Raw genomic sequence first — 25,648 nt, forward strand, 5'->3', positions numbered from 1 at the left:
TCTCCTTAGCACTCACTGATTTCAAGAGGTGGTCCTCCTTGGCATTTGATCACTCCCAGACTCTTTCTGTCTTACCCTCTGCTGTCCTTTAAACAAAGCTTGAAAATGAACAAGGAAGTTTGCTTGCTCCTCCCAAGAGAAAAAGAATTTACCAGTGGGAACTACCCGTACCACATTGTTTATCAGAACATAAAGTTCGGTAGAAATCCCACAGTGACGTCTTCCCCCAGCACTTGCTGATGAATCCGGAGACATTTCCAAGATATTTTCAACTAGATTGGACACTCTTTGCAGGAAATGGTCAACCAGCTCTCACTTCAAAGAACTTTCCTTTCTTAGGTTGTGTTTAGCTCTTAAAAGAAGTGGAAAGTAACCTAAATCACACACTCAGTCTAAATCAGTGCTTAAAAGGATCCCTAAAGAACGTCATGTGCTGTGGTTATTTTTCTATGGGTTGATAAGTTAACTATAATTACTGATATTTAGGTGAATCTCCTTATAAAAGATCATTCGGGTGGTGGAACCTTGCTATGGGAATGGAAAAAAGTTTGAGGAGCCTCTTACATAGAGAACACACAAAAATAGTCCTAGAGACAGACTAGTCTTTCAGGAGGCCAAGCTACAAATGATTTGAAAAATAAATTGTCCACATTGATAGGAGGGATCTTATATACCTGAGAATTCAGAATTAGAATCAAAGAAATAACTTCTCAAAAGATTAACAGTTGAAAACTTTAGATGCATTTATTTTGAAGGAAAAAGAAGCATGGAAGGGGATTGACATGTTACATGTCAGGCAAAGTGCTATGCCTTTAACCTGTTCCTCATGTGCGATAGTGAACAGCTCTGTATTGTTAACTGTAATGGATATGGTAGGGGACTAAACAGAATTAGCCACATTTCCTTTTAGCAAAATATATCACAGTCTTGAACTCTGGCAAAAAAAAAAAAAACTTGGTACCTATGAAATTATCACTTAATTGAAGCAGATAACCAAGTTAAACTTAGCAACATTATCAACATTAAAAAAAGTCTGAATGTTTTAATGTTACCTAGGAAAATTGAGACCAAAATATAGCTTTTTAGAGTTTAAAAAAAAAAAAAAACCCTGTATCTTGAGTTTGATTTCCTTATTATAAAATGGGGATAACAATATTTACTTTAAGGGCCTGTTGTAAACACACAATGAGCTAATTTTATTTATTTTTTTAATGTTTATTTTTGAGAGAGACAGACAGAATGCAAACAAGGGAGGGGCAGAGAGAGAGGGAGACACAGAATCTAAAGCAGCTCCAGGCTCTGAGCTGTCAGTACAAAGCCCAATGCAGGGCTCAAACTCACAGACCATGAGATCATGACATGAGCTGAAGTCCGAGGTTTAACCAACTGAGCCTGAGGTGCCCCAACACTCAATGAGTTAATTAAAAGAATATTTTTTAGGGGCACCTGGGTAGATCAGTCGGTTAAGTGTCTGACTTCGACTCAGGTCATGATCTCACAGTTCTTGAGTTCAAGCTCCATGTCGGGGTCTGTGCTCACAGTTCAGAGCCTGAAGCCTGCTTCAGATTCTGTGTCTCCCTCTCTCTCTGCCCTTCCCCACTCATGTTCTGTCTCTCCCTCTCAAAATGAACAAAAGCTAAAAAAATTTTTTTTTAATTTTAACTTTTATTCATTTTTGAGAGACAGAGCGTGAGTGGGGGAGAGGCAGAGAGAGACAGAAGCACACAGAACCTGAAACAGGCTCTAGGCTCTGAGTTATCAGCACAGAGCCTGACGCAGGGCTTGAACTTACGAACCACGAGATCAAGACCCGAGCTGAAGTCAGATGCTTAACCGACTGAGCCACCCAGATGCCCCTCAACGAGCTGATTTCAAAGAGCTTTGTAAACAGTAATGATGATGATGATGATGGTGGTGGTTAAGTCTTCCTGAGTGCTTACAATGTGCCAGGCACTGATCTGACCTGCATAACCCCTTTTAATTTTCTCAACTCTCTTATGAAGCAAGTACTATCTTAATAACCATTTAACATGTACAGTGGTCCTGGAAAGGTTAAGTAGTTTGCACAAGGTCACTTAGTTACTAAATGGCAGAGACTGAATTTAAACTTGGGTCTTCTGTTTCTGGAGTCACTGCCACTGTAGAGTACATGTGGAACTATCAGGAAAAACAAAATACAGTGTGTTTTGCTTAAAGACTGCCTATGTAATAAGCACAGCACAAGTACTCGAATGGGGCTTATACAATCACAGCAGGATGTACTACTGTCATATTGAGAAAAAATAATCTATAAGCATTTGTAGGGAATGATAGAACAATTCACAGAAGGATATGATTGCTTAAGTGTATAAATTACATAATTTGTAATAACATTTTATTAGGTGGCTGTACCTTTTTTTCTTTTCTTAAAATATGTTTTTATTTATTTTGAGAAAGAGAGCGTGAGTGGGGAGAGGGAGCAGAGAGGGAGGCGGGCAGAGGATATGAAGCAGGATCTGTGCTGACAGCACAAAGCCTGATGTGGGGCTTGAACTCATGAACCATGCAATCATGGCCTGAGCTGAAGTTGGACACTTAATCAACTGAGCCACCCAGGTGCCCCTTAGATTTTTTTTTTTCTTACCAAGATTTGCAAAGTCATAATAAGCCAGAGAGTTAAAGATGTAACATCTGGAAGACTGGATCCTTAGGTGAGCCTCCTAAAAGGCTTCTTGTTAGGTCAAACTGAACAACGCATTCATTATCTGTTGCCTTTAATTTTCAACTGAAACTGAAGTCAGAGATTTTCAAAAAAGGAGGTGTTTGGTAGCACACGTGGAAAGATATGCTCAGATTGTTATCCTATTATATTATAGCCAGAGGAGTTCTTTTATTTTGAGAAGACATTGTGATTCTTTTCACAACCTGAACACACATTTACCCTGGAGAGTGACTCCCACATGCAGTTGACCTGAAAAAGTGATATGATATCTTGATGCTTTCACATTTCCCCCTATGAGGAATAATAATGTGGGGAGTGTTTTAAATAAGTACACAAGACAGTTAGCTTTAAAAAGTTCCCATAAGACCATAGAAGAAATAAACACAACACAAAACAGTCCTCCTGTTAACACGTACCAGCCAATATAACCGAAATAATTGGATTGGGAATATTTCATCCACTATAAAACATCAGATGCTATATTTCAAACATGATAGAAATCTGTACTTACTCTCTGCCAAACCAGAGATGGAATGCCTTAAATGCCACAGATATTGTATTTCTATTTAAATAAACACCTTTGTGTTGTATGTATAAATCATACAGAGGACCTGCCTATGATAAAAAGGTGAACTTGTTTTAAGTAAAACTGAAATTCCAAATGTTTTTCAGAGTTCTCCTATAAAATACATCCTAACATAGAAGTACATCTTACCAGAATATAATGCTTTCACAAGACATATGTTATCCTTTGCAGATACTTTTACTTTGCTTTATAGCTGCACATGTATTAGTAGCAGTAAAGAAACAAAACCGAAATTCTGGTTTCAGAGATGACACCAAATCTAAAACATGAAGAAAACATCTGAAGCCCAAGGCTTAACGTGCTTTTTTGCCATATTCGTAAAAAATGATATGGGTGGCTTCCATTCCCAGCCACAGTGAAATGACTGCCGATAATAAACTCATCTGGCTATAAACAATTGAAAAATGGCAAAATATCGGAAGCAACTGCCTTCAGTTATTAAAAGACACTTAGCATAGAACCATGGTCACTCAGAGAGAGGAATCACATGAAGACACCTCCCTGGATATCCCAAATCTCTCCCTAGGCACAGAGAGGGGAAGCTAAAGACTAGTGCCCACTAGTCTTGCTGAGCCAAGGAAGCAGATACCTGAGTTTGGGGCTGATGGAGTGACTAGAATTTTGGAGCAGTCTCCTCCAATTTTGGAGGAGAGAAGGGGAAAATGCATACAGAAGAAACTATAGAAATCTGTCTAATAGGTTTTTTTTTTTAAGACTTTGGGTAAATACTAACCTGTTCATACCCAAGGCAAGACCCTGTGAGGTACAGCAGAGTGGGGCTACTATGTACTGGGCGGATGGAAGATGCCAGGGGTGCGTAGAGCTGGGGGTGGCAGGAATCCTGGCCAGCCAGAGTGGAGATGCCTCACTGACACTTTGGGCGTGCAACTGATCTGAAATCACCACCTTTTAGGAGGAAGGCCAGTGTGGTGCAGAGTAAGAACTACATAAAACCTGCCCTAAGAAACCGTGAAAGAGTCAACTGATTTATAAATAAATTAACTTCCTGCCACAGCAAAATTCGACAATTGTTCAAGGAAGACAATAAAATCAACCCAGACTCTCAACAAGTTAAAATTCACAACATCCAGCACACCTCCAAAAATTTACTAGATGTATAAAGGAATAGAAAAGTTTAACCTGCAACCAGAAGAAAATAGAGGCAGATCTGAAATGGCAAAGATGTTGGAATTAGTAGACAAGCTAAAGCCCTGACACTCCCTCTTTTGTGTACCTAAATCTTACTCAACCTTGAAGGCCTTGGCCTTAAAGAGGTGGTTTGCACAATAAGCCTTCCACCTTGGGTATAATAGTTCTGTCCACTTACACAAACAATAAGATTTTCAATGGCAGGGGCCGTAATTATCTTTAGCAAAAGAAAGACGATCTATTTCCAGTTGCCGTCTGAGTAGAAGCCATCAAAAGGTTGGCACTTAGCCTCAGCATAACTGTTTACTATGTAACAAAAATAAAAATAAAATAAAATAGCTATTATCAACATGTTCTGAATTCAAAGGAAAAATGTTAATATAATGAATAAACAGATGACAAATCTCAGTGGAAAACTAGAAACTGTGAAAGACAAACAAATGAAAATTTCAGAACTGAAGAATACAATATTCTAAATGAAAAGTTCATTGAGGAAGCTTAATAACAGATTTGACACACAGGCAGAAATAATAAATGACATTGAAAACTGCAAAACACAAACTAAGTAATTTGAGGCACAAAAGAAGAAAGGTTAAAAAAATCCTGTAAATTTTGTAAAAAATTACAAGTTAATTTTTAAAACATACATGAAAATGCAAATAATCTAGAATAACCAAACAATCTTGAAAAAGAACAATGTTGGAGACAATTTGATTTTAAGATTTGCTCTAAAGCAGCAGTAATCATGATAATATAGCATTATAATGCCATACACTTAAAAAAAAACATTTTATGTATCAAACCTAAATGTAAAAGTGAAAACTACAAAGGTGCTGGAAGAAGGCATAGACTGTCTTTGCAACTTTGTGGTAGGCAGAGATTTCTTAAAATAAAGAACAAACTATAAAAACACCTTCTTTGAAAAAGTAAAACTGTCTTTAATCACAAATGACATGATCTTAGATATAGAAAATCTAAAAGATTTAACCAAGAAAAAAAAACCTGTGAGAGACAAAAATGAATTCAACAAAGTTGCAGGGCACAAGATCAACATGCAAAATCAGCTGTGTTTCAATACACCAGCAATGAACAACCCAAAAGAAAATTAAGAAAACAATTCCATTATAAAAACACTTTTTAATAGAAATTTTTAAATATTTATTATTTTTGAGAGAGACAGACACAGCATGAGGGGGAGAGGGGCAGGGACACACACACACACACACACACACACACACACACACAGAATCGGAAGCAGGCTCCAGGTTCTGAGTTGTAAGCACAGAGCTTGATGCAGGGCTTGAACTCATGAGCCATGAGATCATGACCTAAGCTGAAGTTGGACACTCAACCAACTGAGCCACCCAGGTGCCCCATAAAAACACTTTTTTTTTAAAGTGTTAAATTTTTTTTTAACATTTATTTATTTTTGAGACAGAGAGAGACAGAGCATGAACAGGGGAGGGCCAGAAAGAGAGGGAGACACAGAATCTGAAACAGGCTCCAGGCTCTGAGCTGTCAGCCCAGAGCCCGATGCGGGGCTTGAACTCACGGACCGCGAGATCATGACCTGAGCTGAAGTCGGACGCTTAACCGACTGAGCCACCCAGGCGCCTCTATAAAATCACTTTTGAAGGGAGTGACATTACCGAGATGGTGACACAGGTCATTCCTGACTTCATTTTCACTCACAAGAACAACTAACAACTATTCAAGAACAAGATATCCCTGAGAGAATCCTAGAACCTGGGGATAAAGTTTAAATATCCCCTGCACCACAGAGACTAAGACAGACTGCAATACAGGGGTAAGAGGAGCTACACACTGACCACAGTGCCATCTTCCCTGAGCCCCTGGCTCCTCCAGTAGGAAAAAAAAGAGCCTGGGGGACAGCAAACCTCCCACTTATCCCAGTAATGTGGGTCACTTTATGAGAGCCACTACTCTGATCTCACCCTGCAGTGATTGCAGGGGAATCTGCAAGGTTCAACCACTGGGAATCTGATTGTGATGGAGAAATGGGGAGGGGCTTACAACAATTACCACACGGATGTTGGCACAGTGAGTTCACACCGGCAGTGGCAAAAAAATAATCCAAAATAATGGGTTTTGCTCATCTGCAGAACTGAGTCTATAGTGTACTCTAAACAAGGAGCTCAGTGGTGTGCAGATCTGCCTGAACTGGATAGTCAAATGAAAAGTTTTCCAGTCCTAGAGTCTGGTGTGCCCACATGGAGGCAAGGAGCTGAGTCACAGTCCCACCTACTGTGGAGAATGTCTCTTAGTGACATCTGACTGGAGGAGCTGGTAGGAACACCTGGAAGCTGTGTGGCCCAACAGTGTTTGAGTAGAGAGGCAGCAGGCAAAACTGATCACCTCCAAAGCAAAGCCAGTACCATTGGTGGAAGATTCCTGTGCAGAGGAAATTAATTTATAGCCAAGGGTGGGTGTAGCTCCCAGCCCCTCCCAAATGGAGAGGTTGTTTAGGAATTTGAGACTCTCCCTTTCCTGCCTACGCAATGGAGCTGAGACACAGCTCCACCTACCCACTGTGGCTCTTGGCCCCATTTGACCAGAAGAGCTGGTGAGAATACCTAGAAGCTGTGTGGTCTGGTGGCACTTAATTTGAAAGGATAGACAGAGCTGATAGTTTTCAAAGCCAAGCCAGTGGACCTGGAAAACCAGAGAACTTGGGAGGTGAGGGGTGGGTCAGCTTGAGTTAAGGCAACAATGAGCTTTAGCAGCCTTAGAGCTGTTTCTCCCACTGCACCCAGACAAGGAAACTAATTCATAGCTCTGCATATTACTGAATACAGTCTCCAGACTGCCTGACCAGGGGACCTAACCAGACCATATGGAAAACTGCATAGGCCATCTAACAGTCTTGTTTACAGTGACACTTGAATAGAGAGTGCAGCCTGTGGGTTTCTTCATCTGCAGAGCAAAACCAGTGGCCTCACCTGACAAGGGAATTCACTGTACTCTCTTGCTTGATTTGGGTTCCCCAACAACAAGCTACACAGGCCCTTGGACTGGTGTGCTGCCAAGCCAAGGCAGGGAAGCTAATTAATAACCCCATCTCAAATTGAATATAGTACTCAGTCCCAACTATCTAGTAAGCCTGACCAGAGAATCCAGGAAACTGTGGAGCCCATCTTACAGACTCACATGGGTAGAGAAACAAACTAGCAATCCAACCAACTATTCAGAGCCAGTGACACAATGCCCCCATCCCCAATCTCAGAACTCAAAGAGCTGCTTCACTGCAAATTAGACCATAATAGTCAGCCCCACCTGCCCAAAAACATTACCAGCAGATGAACCCAGAAACCCAAGCTGAGATGACTGGCAAATATCTGTCTCTGCCAAAGCAGACCTGTAAAGTCTGAAGAGGAACCTTATTACTCAAATGTGCAAATATCAACATAAGGAGTCAACAGTCATAAAATACTAGGTAAATATGGCACCACCAACAGAAACTAATAAAGCTAATAACTGATCTTAAAAAATGTAGATTTATGAACCCTCAGATGAAGAATTCAGAATATTCCTCCTAAAGAAGTTAAATGAACCACAAGAACACAAAGACAGCTAAATGAAATTATAAAAACAATGCTGAGAACAAAAGAAGATTGACAAAGCAATAAAAACTATCAACAAGAATGAAAACAACAAACAGAAATCCTAGAGAATCTCAGCTAAGCTGAAGAATTCAACAGAGAATTTCAAAAGCAAACTTGAGAAGAAAGAATCAGTGACCTGGAGGACAGGACATTAGAAACTATCCAATCATAGAAGCAAAGAGGAAAAAGAATAAAAAAGAGTGAAGAAAGCCTACAAGACTTATAAGATGCAATGAAAAGACACAATATTCACATGTGAGAATTCTAGAAAGAGAAGAAAAAGGGGAAGAAAGTACATTTAAAACAATAATGTCTGTTATACTATACACCTGAAACTAATATAACACTGTATGTTAACTATACTTGAATAAAAATAAATAAACAATGGCTGAGAACTTCCCAAACCTGGGGAGAGATATGGACATCCAGATCCATGAGGCCCGAAAGTTTCCAAAAATGTTGAACTTGAATAGGACTACACTGAGGTGCATTATAATTAAACTGTCAAAAGTCGGAGACAAAACAGTATTTTTAAAAAATATTTATTTATTTATTTTGAGAGAGAGAGAGAGAGAGAGAGAGAGAGAGAGAGAGAGAGAATTCCAAGAAGACTCCACGCTCAGCAGAGCCCAACTCAGGGCTCAATCTCACAACCATGAGATCATGACCAGAGCTGAAATCAAGAGTCAGACGCTGAATCAACTGAGCCACCCCAGAAAGAAAGAGCTTTAAAAGCAGCAAAAGTTACATACAAGGGACCCCTGTAAGATTATCGGTGGATTTCTCAACAGAAACATTTCAGGCCAGGGGAGAATGGATGACATATTTAAACTATTGAAAGGAAAAAACTGTCAACCAAAAATACTATACCTGGTACAGCTGTTTATCAGAAATGAAGATATAACACTTATAAATATGTATGTGCCCAAGATTAGAGCACCTAAATATATAAACCAAAACAAACAGAGCTAAAAAGAGAATTAAAGAGTAATACAATAATAGTTGGGGACTTTAAAACATCACTCTCAACAATGGATAGATCACCCAGACAGAAACCAAATGGATCTAATGGACATACACAGAATACTCTTTCCAACCACAGCAGAATATACATTCTTCTCAAGCACGCATAGAACATTTTCTTTGATAAACCATATGTTAGGCCACAAAAATAAATGCCTACATTAAGAAGCAAGACAAGACAATCCCCCCCACAAAAAAACAACTTAACTCTATACCTTAAGGAACTAGAAAAAGAGGAAAAAACTGAGTCCAAAGCTGGCAGAAGAAAGGAAATTAAAAAATTAGAGAAGAAATAAATGAAATTAAAAAATATAAAAAATTAACAAACTAAGAGTTGGTTCTTGGAAAGAATAAACAAAATCACCAAACACTTAGCTAGACTAACCAGGAAAAAAGAGAAAGGGTCCAAATCAACAAAATTATAAATGAAAAAGGAGACATTACAACTGATATTACAGGAATTTAAAGGATCACAAAAGGCTATGATGAACAACTATAAGCCAACAAATTAAACAACCTAGAAGAAATGAAAAAAAAATTAGAAACATACAATTTCCCACACTGAATCAGGAGAAACAGAAATTCTGAATAGATCAATTACTAGTAAGGAGATTTAGTCAGTGATCAAAAATATTCCAAGTAAGAAAAACCCAGGACTAGATGGTTTCACTGGTGAATTTTACCAAGCATTTAAAAAAGAATGAACACCAATCCTTCTTAAACTTTTTTAAAAAAATTAAAGATGAGGGACTACTTCTAAACTCATTCACAAGGCCAACATTATCCCAATACCAAAACCAAAAAATGATACTACTAAGAAAGAAAACTACAGGCCAGTATCCCTGATAGATATAGATGTAAAAATTCTCAGTAAAATACTAGCAAGCAGAATTCAGCAACACATTAAAGGATCATTCACCATGATCAAGTGGAATCTATCCCTGTGATACAAAAATGGTTCAACATACACAAATCAGTCAATGTCATATATTACGTTAATAGAATGAAAGAAAAGAATCATATGATGAGGTACCTGGATGGCTCAGTTGGTTAAGTATCTGCCTTCAGCACAGGTCAAGCACATGATCTCAGCACATGATCTTCAGCACGTGATCTCACAGCTTGTGGGTTCAAGCCCTGCATTGGGATCCATACTGACAGTGTGGAGCCCACTTGGGATTCTCTCTCTCTCCCTTTCTCTCTGTCCCTCCCTGTCTCATGCTTTCTCTCTCTCTCTCTCTCAAAATAAATAAACTTAAAAAAGAGAAAATAATCATATGATCATCTCAAAAGATGAGAAAAAGAATTTGATAAAACTTAATATCCTTTCATGATAAAACTCTTAGTGAATTAGGCATAGAAGGCACACATCTCAACAAAATAAAGGCCTTATATGGCAATCCTACAGCTAACATCATACTCAATAGTGAAAGGTTGAAAGTTTTTTCTGTAAGATCAAGAACAAGACAAGGATTCCCACTCTCACCATTCCTATTCAACAAAATACTAGAACTCCTAGTTAGAGAAATCAGGCAAGAAAAGAAAGAAGTAAAATTGTCTTAATTTGAAAATGGCATAATTTTATATTTAGAAAATTCTAAACACTCAAAATAACTTTTAGAGAAGGTTAGTGAATTTAGTAAAGTTGCAGGATTCAAAATTAACATACGAAAATCAATGTCATTTCTATACATTAACAATAAATTTTCTGAAAAATAAATAAATTTGTTTCATTTACTGTAGAATCAAAAGCAACAAAATACTTAGGAGTAAATTTAACCAAGGAGGTGAAAAATATTTACTCTGAAAGTTACAAGACATTGATGAATGAAATTGAAGAAGACAAAAATAAATGGGTATCCTGATGTTCATAGATTGAGATTATTAATATTGTTAGAATGTCAATAATACTGGAAGCCACCTATAGAGTCAATGCATTCTTTATTAAGATTCTCATGAGGTTTTTTTTTTTTACAGAAGTAGAAAAAACACTCATAAAATTGGTATGAAATTCCAAAAGATTCTAAAAGACAAAGAAATCTTGAGAAAAAGAACAAAGCAGGAGGTACCATCCTTCCTCGTTTCAAGCTATACTATAAAGCTATAGTGATAAAAAAAAGTATGGTATGGCATAAAAACAGAAGAGTAGACCAATAAAACTGAATCAAGGGCTTAGAAATAAACCCAAGTATACGTAGTCAAATAATACTAGACAAGGGAGCCAAGAACACTCAGTGGAGAAAAGACAGTCTCTTCAGTAAATGGTGCTGGGATAATTAGATACTCACATGTGAAAGAATAAAACTGGACCCGTATCTTACAAAATTACAAAATGCTCATAGACTTGAATGTAAGACCTGAAGCCATAGAACTCCTAGAGAAGAACAAAGGATGAAAGCTCCTTGACATGGCTTTGGAAATAAGTTTTTGGATATGCCCCCTAAAGTATAAGCAACAAAATGAAAGACAAACAAGCGGGACTACATCAAAGTGTAAACGTTCTGTACAGCAAAAGAAACTATCCACAATGAAAAGGCAACCTATGGAATGGAAAAAAAAATATTTTCAAACCATAAAGAATTTATATAATTCAATAGCAAAGACACCAAGTAACCCAAAAGCCAATAGGTTCATGAAAAGATGCTCCACATCACTCATCAGCAGGGAAATGCAAATTAAAGCCGCAATGAGATATCACCTGACACCTGCTAGAATAGCCATCATCAAAAAGACAGGAGATAAGAAATGCTGGTATGGATGTGGAGAAAGGGAACTCCTATGAACTGTTGGTGGGAATGCAAATTGGTGAAGCCACTGTGGAAAATAGTGTGGAGTTTCCTCAAAAACTTAAAAATAGAACTATTACATGATTCAGTAATTCTATTGCTGGGAATATATCCAAAAGAAACTAAAACACTAACTTGAAAAGATATCTACACTTCCATGATTATAGAAGCATTGCTGACAATAGCCAAGACATGAAAATAACCTAACTGTCCATTGATGGATGATGGGATAAAGAAGTCATGATGTCTCTCTCTCTCTGTCTCTGCCTGCCTCTATCTATCTATATATAGAGATAGATAGATGTCTCTCTCTCTGTCTCTGTCTCTGCAATGGAATATTATTCAGCCATGAAAAGTGAGGCAATCCTATCATCTGTGACAACATGAATTTACTTGAAGGTATTATGCTAAATGAAATAAGTCAGATAGTGAAAGACAAATACTATATGATCTCACCTATGTGTAGAATCTAAAAACAAATTCATGGAAAAAGAGATCAGACGTGGTTACCAGTGGTGGAGGGTAGGGAGAAGGGAAAGTGGAGGAAAGTGGTCAAAGGTATAAATTTCCAGTTATAAGATAAATAAGTACTAGGTACATAATGTACAACATGATGACTACAGCTAACACTGCTGCATGATGTATAGGAAAATTGTTAAGAGAATAAATCCCATGAGTTCTCAATACAAGGAGAATTTCTTCGCATTTTTCTTTTTTTCTTTATATTGTATCTATAGGAGATGATGGATGTTAGCTGAACCTATTGTGATAATTATTTCACGTTATATGTAAATCAAATCATCACGCTATATACCTTGAACTTATACAGTGATATATGTCTGTCACTTGTCATTAAAACTGGAAAAAACATTTTTGATAAACCAGACTTCATCAAATTAAAATGTCTCCTCATCTAACATTTGTATTTTATATAATATGTTCATTAAAGTATATTAAATATTATATTACATACGTTATGAAGATATTAATGTGTAATATTATGTATAGTTATATTTTATTAGACTTCTCCCAAGCCACACACAAAGGGAAACATATATGTGGCGAAGTAATTGTACACAAAATATATTAAAAAACTACAATTCAATCAACTGACAATAGGTCAGCGATAAACAGATAATCCAAAAAAAAAAAAAGGCAAAAGTCTTGAGCAGACACTTCACAAAGGAAGACATACAAATGGGCAATAAGCACATGATCAGTATCAGGGAGATGCAATATCACCACAGTGAGATATAACCACATATCCATTAGAAAGACTAAACTTAAAAAAAAAAGCGAAAAAAATTTGACCAGGGTGTAAATCAACTGAAACTTATACTTTGCAGGTGGAAACGCAAACTTGGGAAGCCCCTTTGGGCAGCAGCTTGGCAGCTTCTTATAAAGGTAACACATACCTACTCTATGACCCAGCAATTCCACTCCTAGCTATTCACTCAAAAGAAATAAAAAGAGTCTTCATAAAACTATTTGAGCAAATATTTATATGAGCTTTATTCACAGTAGACAACAACTGGGAACAACTGAAATGTCTACCAACAAAAGAGCAAACAAACCAATTGTGGTTTATCCGTACAGTGGAACACTCACTACTCAGTAATCAAAGGAACTCCATGACAGACAGACTGCAACTTGGTTGCCCTTCAGAACACATCAGGCTGAGTGAAAGACGCCAGCCACAAAAAAAGTACATTCTGTAGAATTCCCTATATATGAAGTTCTCTAACAGGCAAAAGCAATCTACGGTGAAAAAAAAATCACAACAGTGGTTGTTTGTGGTGGGATAAAAGTGATTGGACAGGACATAGGGGGATTTCTGGGGTTTGGCAATGGTCCTTACCTTGATCTGGTATGGGTTACATAAGGGGTGTGCATCTGTCAAAACTTAGCAGCTGTAACATGTAAGATCATTGTACTGAATACACACTATACAAAAAAAAAAAAAAGATCTAGAAATGCAAATTAAAACCACAAGATACATCAAGAATGGCTAAAATTAAAAAGACTCATGATACTAAGTATTGGCAAGGATGTATAGCACCTGAAATTCTCCTCTATTGCTGATGGGAATGCAAAGTGTTATAATGATTTTGAAAAACAGTCTGGCAGTTTCTTATACAGCTAAACATATGCCCATCCTATGACCACCTACCCCTACATATGAATACAAAAGATATGAAAACATGCATCCACACTAAGACCTGTACACTGTTTATAGCACCTTTATTTGTAACAGGTGGACAAAACCCCAAAGATCCATGAACTGGGGAATGGATAATTAAATTTTGGTATATCCATACTTTGGAATCATAATCAGCAACAAAAAGGAGCAAATGCTGATGTATGCAACAAGATGGCTGAATCTTCAAAGCATTATACAAAGTGAAGGAAGCCAGTTTAAAAGTCTACCTGCTACATGATTCCATGTCTCAGAAAGACAGATCTATAGGGACAAAAGGCAGATGACCGGTGTCAGGGGCTCAGAATGGTGAGTGCAGTTGACAACAAAGGAGCACAGAGAATTGTTTTGAGTGATGGAAATGTTCGACTTTCTGATTGTGTTCTGTGTGCAGTTTATTTTTCAAGACAATGATTTCAAAAGGGTAAGTTTTAGAATATGTAAATTATACCTCAATAAAAAAAAGTAACAAGTAAAAGTTAATAAATAATTCAATAAAATAAGTAAAAAGGTAAATAATTCAAATATCCAACATCAGTTTTTCCTTTTGAAGTGGCACCTATATACTAACACTGCTTAGGATGTGCAACTCTGGAAAGCTAAAGTATGAGGAGAAGGAAGTGACAGGCTTAAAGCCATAGGCAATAAGAAAATCAAATAAATCCTCTGGGCCAGAAAGATCACTGGATAACACTATATTCCACTCAATTCTACATTTCTGGAAAAATTCTTCATGTTGATCAGTGTGTCTATGATGGGTGTATAACTGAGAAAAGAAGTGACACAGTCACTGTCATCTGGGAATTTAATCTTAACACACATTGTAAGAATAGGCTCATGAGATAAACTTGCATGTGTGTTTTCATGCCTTAAATGGTGCCAAGGAGTTCTGTTCTATGTAAATAATGCATATTCTTTCAAGAAATATTTTTAAAGAGCAGACTATATCATAGATAGCAACAAAAAGTAGAGTTTTACTAAAGCAAATATAATTGCTCATAATTTTAAGGACAAGTTGTCTGGCAACTCTTGCTGGTGCATGGGAAATGAGAAAGAAATTTTTTTTTTAAATTTCTTTATCTTCTAAGAACACTTCTTTTTTTTTTCAACGTTTATTTATTTTTGGGACAGAGAGAGACAGAGCATGAACGGGGGAGGGGCAGAGAGAGAGGGAGACACAGAATCGGAAACAGGCTCCAGGCTCCGAGCCATCAGCCCAGAGCCTGACGCGGGGCTCGAACTCACGGACCGCGAGATCGTGACCTGGCTGAAGTCGGACGCTTAACCGACTGCGCCACCCAGGCGCCCCTAAGAACACTTCTTGAATCAAGACACGGTAGAAAGTAGGGAGAGGCATCGGTAAGATTTTGGTAAGAGAGACTATTTCAAATACAGACTAGCAAGATACAAGCTGGGAGGAATGTTTTATGCAGTTAAAAGTAGCTGCAGTAGAAGCTTCGTGGTGAAGATAAAGCCTACAGATTTCAGTTAAGCTACATCTTCATACAGGTCTTGAACCCCCTGCATGCTAAGCAGCAGCGTGAGCCTTGGGTTGGAATGGTCTGGGCTTGAATCCAGACACACACCAGCTGTGTGACTTTGGTTAAGTTAGCAATGATTTGGGAGACTTAATTTTTTTTTTTTTTAAATCCAGACTACATGAGGAAAAAAGTCAACTTAACTCAAGGGGTTGTTTTGAATATTTAAAAGATAGGGGTGCCTGGGTGTCTCAGCTGGTTAGGTGTCTGACTAGGTTCAGGTTATGATCTCACGGTGCGTGAGATTGAGCCCCATGTCTCTCTCTGTGCTGACAGTTTGGAACCTGCTTGGGATTCTCTCTCCCTCTTTCTCTGGCCTTCCCTCCCCTTCTCTTAAAATATATAAATATATTTGTTAAAAGTTTGAAGATTTAAAAGATAGTTATGTGAGGTCCTTATTATATAGTCTATGGCACATAGAAAATAGTCAATAAATGTCATTGTTACTAATGCAAAGGGTAGTGTTTAAAGTCAGAAGATACGAGTTTAAGTGTTCAGTGACCAGGTTTGCCTCAGACATTGCTGCTTCTAGCACTGAAAATCCTGTGAGCTGAGAAATCCCAGTCCTGGGAAAATGAGACTGTTGAACCCGCAAGTTCTGGTCCTACTGTTGACTAATTGATTTTGGGCAAGTTTCTTAAATTTGGGCCTCAATTTCTTACCTGTAAAATGTAATGATAAAAACAGATTTCTATGATGACAAACTAAAACAATGTTTGAGAAGAAATCTTTGTAATCTAAAAGCTAAAGGCATTGATTATTATCAATAGCACATTTGTTGCTATTGTAGAGACCCACAATTATTTTTTCCTTCCAGCTTTCCTCATTTTTTAAAAATTTTAGAGAGAAAGTGGGCAAGTGTGGGAGACGGGCAGAAGGGGAGAGAGAGAGAGAGAGGAAGAGGGAGAGAGAGAATCTTGAGCAGGCTCCATGCTCAGCGAGGGACCCCATGCGGGGCTCAATCCCATGACCCTGGGATCAACCAACTGAGCCATCCAGACACGTCAGCTTTTGCTCATTTTCTTTTTCTTTTTCAAATGCCCTTCTACTTTCCCTTCTATTCTCTGTCAATGATCTCTCCTATGCAGTCTCTTCTTTCAGTTACATTCTTCCTCTGACTCTACAACTTACATGCTAACAGAACATTTAGAACACTGGATAGGAGATTCTTTCTAGGAATGTCTCTATCACAACAGCTCTTCATTTGTGCAATCAAAGCTTTAGATGCACGGAACTTTGTGTGAGCTTGTGTGGAGGAAAGTGGGGACTATGTTGAGAATGCATAAGCATTTTTGCATCATTTACTTTTGAATGTCTCTTCGGGCTAGGAAATTCTATAGCTCCTTAGCCCTCTGTCTTCAAAAACATTCCCATGTCTGCTTTCAGCCCACAAATCCAAAGTGTCATCCAATATAAATATATGAAAGCTACAAATGCAGGCTATATATAAAATGTTAAGGGGCATCTGGTGGCTCAGTCCGTTAAGTGTCCAATTTCAGCTCAGGTCATGATCTCAGGGTTTGTGGGTTCAAGCCCCTCATTGGGCTCTGTGCTGACAGCTCAGAGCCTGGATCCTGCTTTAGATTCTGTGTCTCCCTCTCTCTCTCTCCCCCTCCCTCACTCATACTTTGTCTCCCTCTCAAAAATAAATATTAAAAAAATTTAATTTCTAATATTCAAGTATTGCTAGTAGTCAAAAAATTATCATTTCAATATATAATGAGTAAAAAATTATTCACAAAATATTTTATTTTTTAAAATACCAGCTCTTGATATGCATGACCAAAGGTGGACAAAGACATCCAATCAGCCACTGGAGAAAATTTACCACCCATCCAAAATCAGGGCATGTGTTCGGTTTGCTTATATTTTTCCCTGAACAGCTGTGCGTATAAAGATTTAATGGACCACCTAGAATTTTCCTGCCACGGTTAATTACTCATAGGGACAGATTATGACTTAATTAGAGTTCTCCAGCCTTCTTGCAAATAAAGACTATTTTTAATGAGATGTTCACTTTAATTACTGAATCCTTTTTTCATAATCAAATGTTTTCACTTTTTCCTTTTATTCTAACATTTCAAATATTCTATCTCTCGTGAAAGATTTATGTATGCGGAATAGAGCTTTGTGCTACCAATTACATAATCACTATCAGTAGTATTATATATAATATTGTACAATATATTACATTGTTATCTTATATTACATGTTACATAATTATACGATATATAATATGATTATATGTAATGTATTACATTGTTACAATATATTACATGTTACATAATCATATGATAGGAATTATACACATTACACAATTATATGATAGTTATATAATGACCTGTTAGCAAATAATCTATTTTTTGACTCTTTCTTAGTCAGGCTTCTGACACTAGAATGTAGGCTAATTATGCAGACCAATGCTCTGATTTGTTCTTAGAGTATGGGGTCACTCAGAAATTTTCTTCATATAATGAAATAATATCCTTGACTGTGTGGAAGCCATATAACCAAAGCAAGTTTAAAAACCCACCTAGTGAGTATTCTGATATATCCTTAGATAGTACCTATGATTCTAAAGTAGTGTCTGCAATCTTGGTTTGTAGAAGAGTGGGGTGTGTAGATGCCAAGATTGCCCTGAAGTCATCTCAGCACAAGGTGTTGGTAGATAAGAAGTGGGAGCAGTGGATGTTGTGGTGCATCCTCCTTGAAGTTTATGCTTCATACTCTCCCTGGTGAACTCATCTGTAGTCACAGTTTGACTGTATATTGGTAACGCTTCCAGGCCAAACTTCTAATGGTCTAGAAATACGAGTTTGATATTTAGGAAATGATATCTAAGTTCCCACAGACACCACAAATGCAATACGCCTCTCAGGGACTCGAGCTGCAAGCAACAGGAAGGTGCTCTGGTTTATGTAAACAGTCCAGGATGCTACCACAAGAATAACTGGTAGCTTGTGCAGTATCCTGGAGTGATGGAGTGCTAGGTTTGAGCGATTCAGCCTAGAACCACTCCCAAAATCACACTTGCATGTTCGCTGAGAATCCCAGTGCTGCAGATGCTGACCTTCAAATGTCACGCCTTGCAGTCTTGTCTCCACCAGGGCTGTGCCACCCCCCCATCATCAGGCCCCTGTTGTCCAGACACCTTATCTTCCACAACAACTCCAGAGAGCAGCTTTTAAAGTTCTATGTGAATAAGATAAAAACATAAACATATAAAATAATACATATTGTTGTGAAATACACACAGAGTGTATAAATATGTATGTGCAATTGAAAAACATGGGAAGAGAGTGCCCGTGTACCCACTGTCAGCATGAGAGAGACAATATCACAGGACCACACCTTTGAGATCCTGTTGCTTCTTTCCCTACTCACAACCCCCTCCATCTATCCAGAGGAAATGACCAGTCTGAAATTTATCATTCTTGTCCTTTTCCTCCTCACTAGACCCACCTGTCCAGGTACGCCCAAAGCAATATGTTATTTCATACTGTTTGGTTTGGAACTTTATGCAAATGGAACTAGATGGTGTGGTACTCTAAGGCCGCAATATATTTATCCGTTCTGCTGTTGATAGACGTTTGGGTTGCTTCAAGGTTTTTATGTTTTGTATTGTTTTTACTATTAGTAACAACAGTTTTACATTTTTACACACACGTGTATAAAAGTTTCTTCAGATAAATATCTAGAATAAACCAAATGATGACTTAATATTTTCTAAGGACGTTGGACACATTTACATCGTTTATGAGCGGTTGACTGGCCTTCTTGTTTCTCCATGATACCTGATACTGATTTTTAGATTTTTGCCAATTTGGTAAGTGTAAAATAATATTTCCCAAGAACTTAATTTTGCATTTTCCAGATTTCCAGTGAGATTGAGCATCTTTCCAAATGTTTATGGGCCATTTTCTGTTTCCTTGGCTGTGGCATGTCTCTTCAATCTTTTACCCATTTTTCCCTTATAGGGAGAATTAATATTATTTGTCGCTTTGAGTCTTCTCACCCAAGAATGAGATACATATGTCTTTAAGGTAATAGTTAAAATCTTCCCAAACTGTTTATTCAATAAGTTTTTTTATCATTTTTTGTAGAAAAGCCTTGCACATCCTTCATAGGATTAGCTACTAGGTGTTTTATATCCTTCTATCAAATTGTAAATGTAAACGAAATTAAAACTACCTTGTCTAACTGCTTTTTTCCAGGTGTATAGAAATGCAGTTGATTTTGTGTATTCAATTTTTAACCAGCAAATTGTTAGTACTCTCTTATTAATTATGGTAATTCAGGAGTTTCAGGTCTGAGTGTGGCACAAGAGCCTGTATTGGAAGGAACCCTCCTTCTGATAACAACCATGAAAGCTAGATAAAATGTAGGCAAACAATTGATTGAAGACACTGCACAGTAACCAAAACTCACAGAAACTGGAAGGAGAATGATCTTCAAGAGAAAGGTGAGTTCAAAATTTCCTTGGGGTGCCACAAAAGAGGGGTCAAAGGCACACTTTTACTAGCTTAAGGAATCAGCAGTCAGAGTTTGGGGCTGCAGAAAGAGCTGGGAAGAGAAGGGAGCTCCAAGGAGACGAAAACCACATGGGAAGAACCCTAAAATCTCTACACAAATTCCTCTTACATTGTTGACCAACTCCTAAATCGTACGTGTGCAGGAAGGGTGCTCGAAGAATCCTACAGAAAGCAACAGAAAGCCACAGGCCGGAGGCCAACCTGGAACTGAGCAGAGATGTTTAGCACAGATTTCCAGGTGCAGGGAGACTGAGTTTGGAGTTCACCATGTACACAGCTTCATCAGTTAATTTCCTCTTCTCTTACCAAGCCATTCCAGAGCTTTTCATGAGCTGGGAAGAATAGGTGGGGCGGGCAATTAAAATCCATTTAACTGGTTCACTTGAGCTACCCTATCAGCTATGGGAGCCAAAAACGCATGTGGACTCAAGTGAAATCTCATTAACCACAGTTCCAAACTGACATTCCAGGAAAAGCCCAGAGAATTAAAAAAAAAAAAAAAAAAAAAAGCCTCATTAACACCTAAATCAAAATAAGAAATGTAAGATTTCATGTCATTGAAAATATGTGTCTGATTCATTATATGAAAGCCCTGTGTAAAGTATGTTCATACCATTTATTCTCATATCTGCGTGCAGAGAAGATTATACATAATCCAGGAGTTTAACTCTCTCCTATTTAAGCTGAAGAATAAAATCCAACAAAAATAGCAAAATAGGGACATTTGGAACCTCCTCCTCTTATAAGATTTTACATATCATGTCTGTTCTCAGCAGATGAGCTTGGGTGACCGGGAGCTGTATGTTTTGGTGGGAGTGGGGAGAACAGATGTCCAGAGGTCTGGACTGACCAAGTGATGGTGCAATAACATACATAAGGACAAAAATCAGAGCTTGGGTGTCCTCCAACTTTTGGAAACTACAGCCAGTAGGTCTGTGAGTAGTCCAGTGGAGAAAGCTTTTGGTTATTATTTTGCAGAAAATTTTGTAAAATTGTTTGATAAAGTTAAAGACACCATGAAAAAAATTTCTGGCTTTTCCCCCTTACCATTCTATATACAAAGAAGTTGTCTAGAATGCTATTGGTTACAAGTGTTTTACTGTCCCACCTCAGGCCTTATCCACACACCTGTATTAAAATGTCCTTTGAGTCTCTACCATAGGCCTGTTCTGTATTCTCTAATCCATGTCATTCTGGGCACATTTTCTGAACAGTTGACTTCCAAGAAGTCAGAAAGGGAGGCTTGCACATTCGAAACAACAGCATCCAATTGAAAAAACAGGGTCGAAGAATTCTGAACATATGGGAGTTTTCTTTATAATTTGAACAAAGAAGAAAAGGAAAATTACAGGGCCACCAAAGTACAGAGAAGGAGCCTTGCCTTCTGTCCTTGTTCTGTCACTCTCTCAAACAATCCAGCCAACGGGGCCTGCTAACACCACTCCGAACAGTGACCGGCATGCATTCCAGCTGCTCCCCACACAATCAGGCCTTTCTGTCCACAAAAAGGCCTCGGATTCATGCTGGCTTTTGCATAGTGCATTTAGCATCATGGTGGCCCACTCCCTACGCCCTTGCACCCACACTGGCAAAGAAAGAGGAACATGGTAAGACGGGCCGCTCTGACTGTTATCAAGGCATTCAGGCTCCAGGCTTCCAAGCTGTTTGTCTGGCCATGTTCAATCTCAACTTTGGTGACATTTACACGTCTGCAGCATTTTTATAAACAACAATATTCCAAAAACAACCAAGAAAGGATCATGAATTCTCTGAAAGAGGACAAGGCAGATTAGGAAGGAGGAAGGAGAAGTAATGATTACAGAGAAAGGCAACAGTATTGAATGTTTCAAGTGGTTAGCCACAACTAAATTAAGAGATTATGGAATCTGGTTGGTCTTTCTCTTTTCTTACTCCCTTCTGCTCAATTTATTTATCAATTGTGTTAAAGTATTCAATCTCCAAAAGTCTATAAATATACATAGATAAAAATGCATGCATGTATCACATAACACATTGGAGAGTTCTATCAGTTTAACAAATAGGATGATTTTACCAGAAACAAAAATCCAGATATATTTCCTAAATGGAACATCTTGGAAAAAACTCTCAAATATGTTAGTGGTACTTTGGTCAATTTTTCATTTAGTTCTTATGCCTTAAATTAGCATTTTGTATTTCCTACATTAACATTACAATGTGACCAGGACAGGTTATCTAACTTGCAGATCCTAGTACAAAATGGAAATGCAATGCAACTCAATGGGGTCGTATGCCCATGATCCAGCCCTGAATGTGACTTTCAGGAAGCTAGAAGTACTGTAACCCAATTTTCAAAGGAAAAAGAAATTTTGCATCCACAGAAGGTAAATTAACTCTGTGAGGTTAATGAACAGCGGTAAATCGTATCTTGTGTTCCTCATGCAGGATGGATGGAACAGCCAACCTCTGATCTTGGGCGTACTCCCATCTGTTCAGAGATCCCCATAAACCCCAAGAAGGATAGAGAAGTTAAAAAAATACATGAAAGTTGTGCTGATGCCATGATTAAATGTAACACTATGTTCCCCCACATGTCAAAGTTATTTACATCATAGTCTTGGATGTAATATTCTAATACAGCTAATCTCTTATTATCAGAGGACAATTACATGGTTGGAAAGACAGTTTATTGAGACCTTTTGTGGATGAAAGTTGGTTAGAAATGTTATTTCTTAGAATGCCTATTTAATCGTGGAGAAGGTATGGACTGAGGTGACCTGTTGTCTCTTAAGTGTTTTTGGGTTTTCAAGAACTTGTGGTGGTCTGGAAGGTGCTAAAATTTGCAAGAGCAAGTACTTAATTGATGTGGGCTATGTGTTAGGGAAACAGGTTCACTAGGGGATTCCCACTCTCCATATGTATAATCAAGTAGAGCCACCAACAAGGGGACAGCTGTCACCAGGTTAACAGATGGTACCTCAGGGTCTTAGGAGCACTGGTTTCCATTTCCAGGTGGACATATTTACTTATTCTGACTCACCACAAGATCAGGTGCTTGCTCCACTTTGCAATAATTTGGTCTTTGGCAAAGCAAATATTCTGGCCTTGAAAGCCTTGAAAAAGTCCAGTTTAAACATAAAATTTCTTGCCCATTCCCTGTGGTATTTAAATACAAATAAGACATTTGGTGTGATGTAAACAAACTCTGAAAGGATGACAATTTAAACCCGAACTGTGTCTCATTTCATTGGCAATATTTTGGGGGGAAAGTTTTCTAGTCAAAAAGAGGGGGATAACAAAATGATACTAAATTTATATCACATTTTGATTTTGAAAAACAAGGTACTCCCTTAAGTATTTCTCATATTGTTCTCCTTTTAAAATTTATAGACAGGTTCTTTTAGGAATTATCATATATAGGATACCAATTTTCATTTCTGTACATACACATGAAAAACTGCAATTTCACTAAAAAAAAATTCTATTAATTCCTTTAAAAATACCAGACTTTATACATAAAACATGGAATTCACTTATAGTTGCTTTAAGAAGAAATTTAATGTTTTGATGCTGTTTTCAGGTCAGCTAATTAAAATTACATTCCAATTTGTCCATGGACCGCTTTGGACCTATACTTGAACATAGTTCTTCCAATATTGTTTGGTCCATACAGACCACAGTGGAGTATGGAGAAAGAAAGTTCCAAAATCTTGAAATGTCCTTTGGTATCTTCACCCCTAAAGTAACTCTAAGACCTTCCCAAATACTGGGGGTGCCTGTACATGTGCCCTGTTCTAGCTAAGACAATAAACTGTAAGTATTTTGTTTACTCATGCTCACGGAGGCAGCGTGTGGTAGTGAAGAAAATTCAGGTGGGGGAAACACACAGAATTGGGCTAAAATGCAAGCCTTCACCAGCTGTGTAATCTTTGGGAAATGACAACCTCCCTACAACTCAGTGTCTTCATCAATAAAATGTTACTAAACAGCTTTGTTCACACAGTTTTTACATAGATTATATAGATGTGAGTTGTCTAGTATAGTATCTGGTGCAAAAAATCTGAATTCGCTCCCCCATCTATTCATTCTGTTTCTATGTCGTTATTCCACATTATCTAGTAACTAACTATATTCAGAGCCTAGAATAATTAGGTATCATTAAGTGTTTTTGAGTGGAAAAATAAGCAACTTATTGCCTGGATAGCATAGTGGTTAGATTTTGAAGCCAGATTGCCTGATTTGGGATCCTAATGCCGCTTGCTCAGCTGTGTGTCTTTGGGCTATTTACCTCAGTTCTCTGATCCTCAGTTTCCTAATCCATAAAATCAGAAGAAAAACAAAACCAAGTCTACAAGGTTGCCGGAAGGATTGAACAGACTGTGCCTATCATGTATTAAGAGGTGTATGACTTTTAACTAGTCTTGTTCTTATAGTGATATTTATATTCGGTAGAATACAATTACCAAATCTAATTGACTTTATTGTGTAAAGCTGAGATGACAAAACACAAATTGTATTTTCTTGCCAGGAGAGTCCTTTAAAATACTGCCAACAGTTAAGCCATAAACCCAAGATATGTCACATTAACAGCAGGACTGGAGATCAAATCTAGGATCAAAATAAGAATAATTAGGTATGTTTTTCCAGCTGTCCATCTGATGATCACTCATCAGCCTTCTGTACTGAAATTAGGAGAAGGGCATGGCAAGAGGAATATTACTTAGAGGGTTTGACAATCTCAAGCATCCTGTATTTCACATAACTATGTCCTGTTACAGTTGATGTGTAAGAAGGAGATCTTGCTTTTATTTTCCACATAAGGTCTATTGCTGACTCAGGGCACAAAGAAGAACAAATTGTGTAATTTGAGTTGAGAGAAATCATTTTTGCAGTTGTTCTTTAAAAAAAGAAAAAAACCCTCACATAATGAGCCAAAACTTGCCTAGAGATCTGTGTGCTCTGCTTCCATTGACGTCACTTGGAAGTTGTGTGGGCAGAAATTGGCTGACTTCCTCCAGCATGTCTTTTGAAAACTGAACATACTGAAAAAAATGCACCCTTTTAATCTCAAACTACAGTAGGGGTAGAAGCATCATAAGCAATTTTCCTGTTTACATCTAAACAAACACCTATACAGCTCTGAGAGCCACATTCACAGAATAAACCTTCTTAGTTTCTGGTAAAGGGAACAGTGTCCCCTCTATCTGAAAAAGGAATTGTAGGGCGTTACAGCCAACGTGTCTTTTAGAGATGATCTTGTTTAATTCCTCCGTTGTTTAGATATGGAAATTGAAACTGAGAGAAATTCAGAGCTGTTTCCAATGTCAGACAGGGTCCAAGACAGGATTAGAACTCAGGCATTCTGCTTTCTAGTTTCTGCACAGTTCAGGATAATTAGAAGTGTAATAATCAACGTTTCTCCACACTAATCCCTTATTATGTAAACCCTACGCATTGAAGTAACTGTTTTTGAAAACTAGGGGCTTAGTGTACTGTAGAAGTTACCAATTGTTGAGATGCAATAAACTAAGCAT

The 25,648-nt window shown here is 37.8% G+C and overlaps 1 long non-coding RNA gene across 1 annotated transcript in view; it reads right to left on the reverse strand.

The window, feature by feature from the left end:
• The window catches only part of LOC124528613 (uncharacterized), a 167,744-nt gene that overhangs the window by 91,981 nt on the left and 50,115 nt on the right, over window positions 1–25,648 (reverse strand). The window lies entirely within an intron of this gene.

This window comes from Lynx rufus, unplaced genomic scaffold, assembly GCF_022079265.1.
Source record: "Lynx rufus isolate CCGP_SWC_20201006 ecotype Redwood Valley unplaced genomic scaffold, mLynRuf1.p SCAF_6, whole genome shotgun sequence".
Classification (NCBI taxonomy): Eukaryota; Metazoa; Chordata; class Mammalia; order Carnivora; family Felidae; genus Lynx; species Lynx rufus.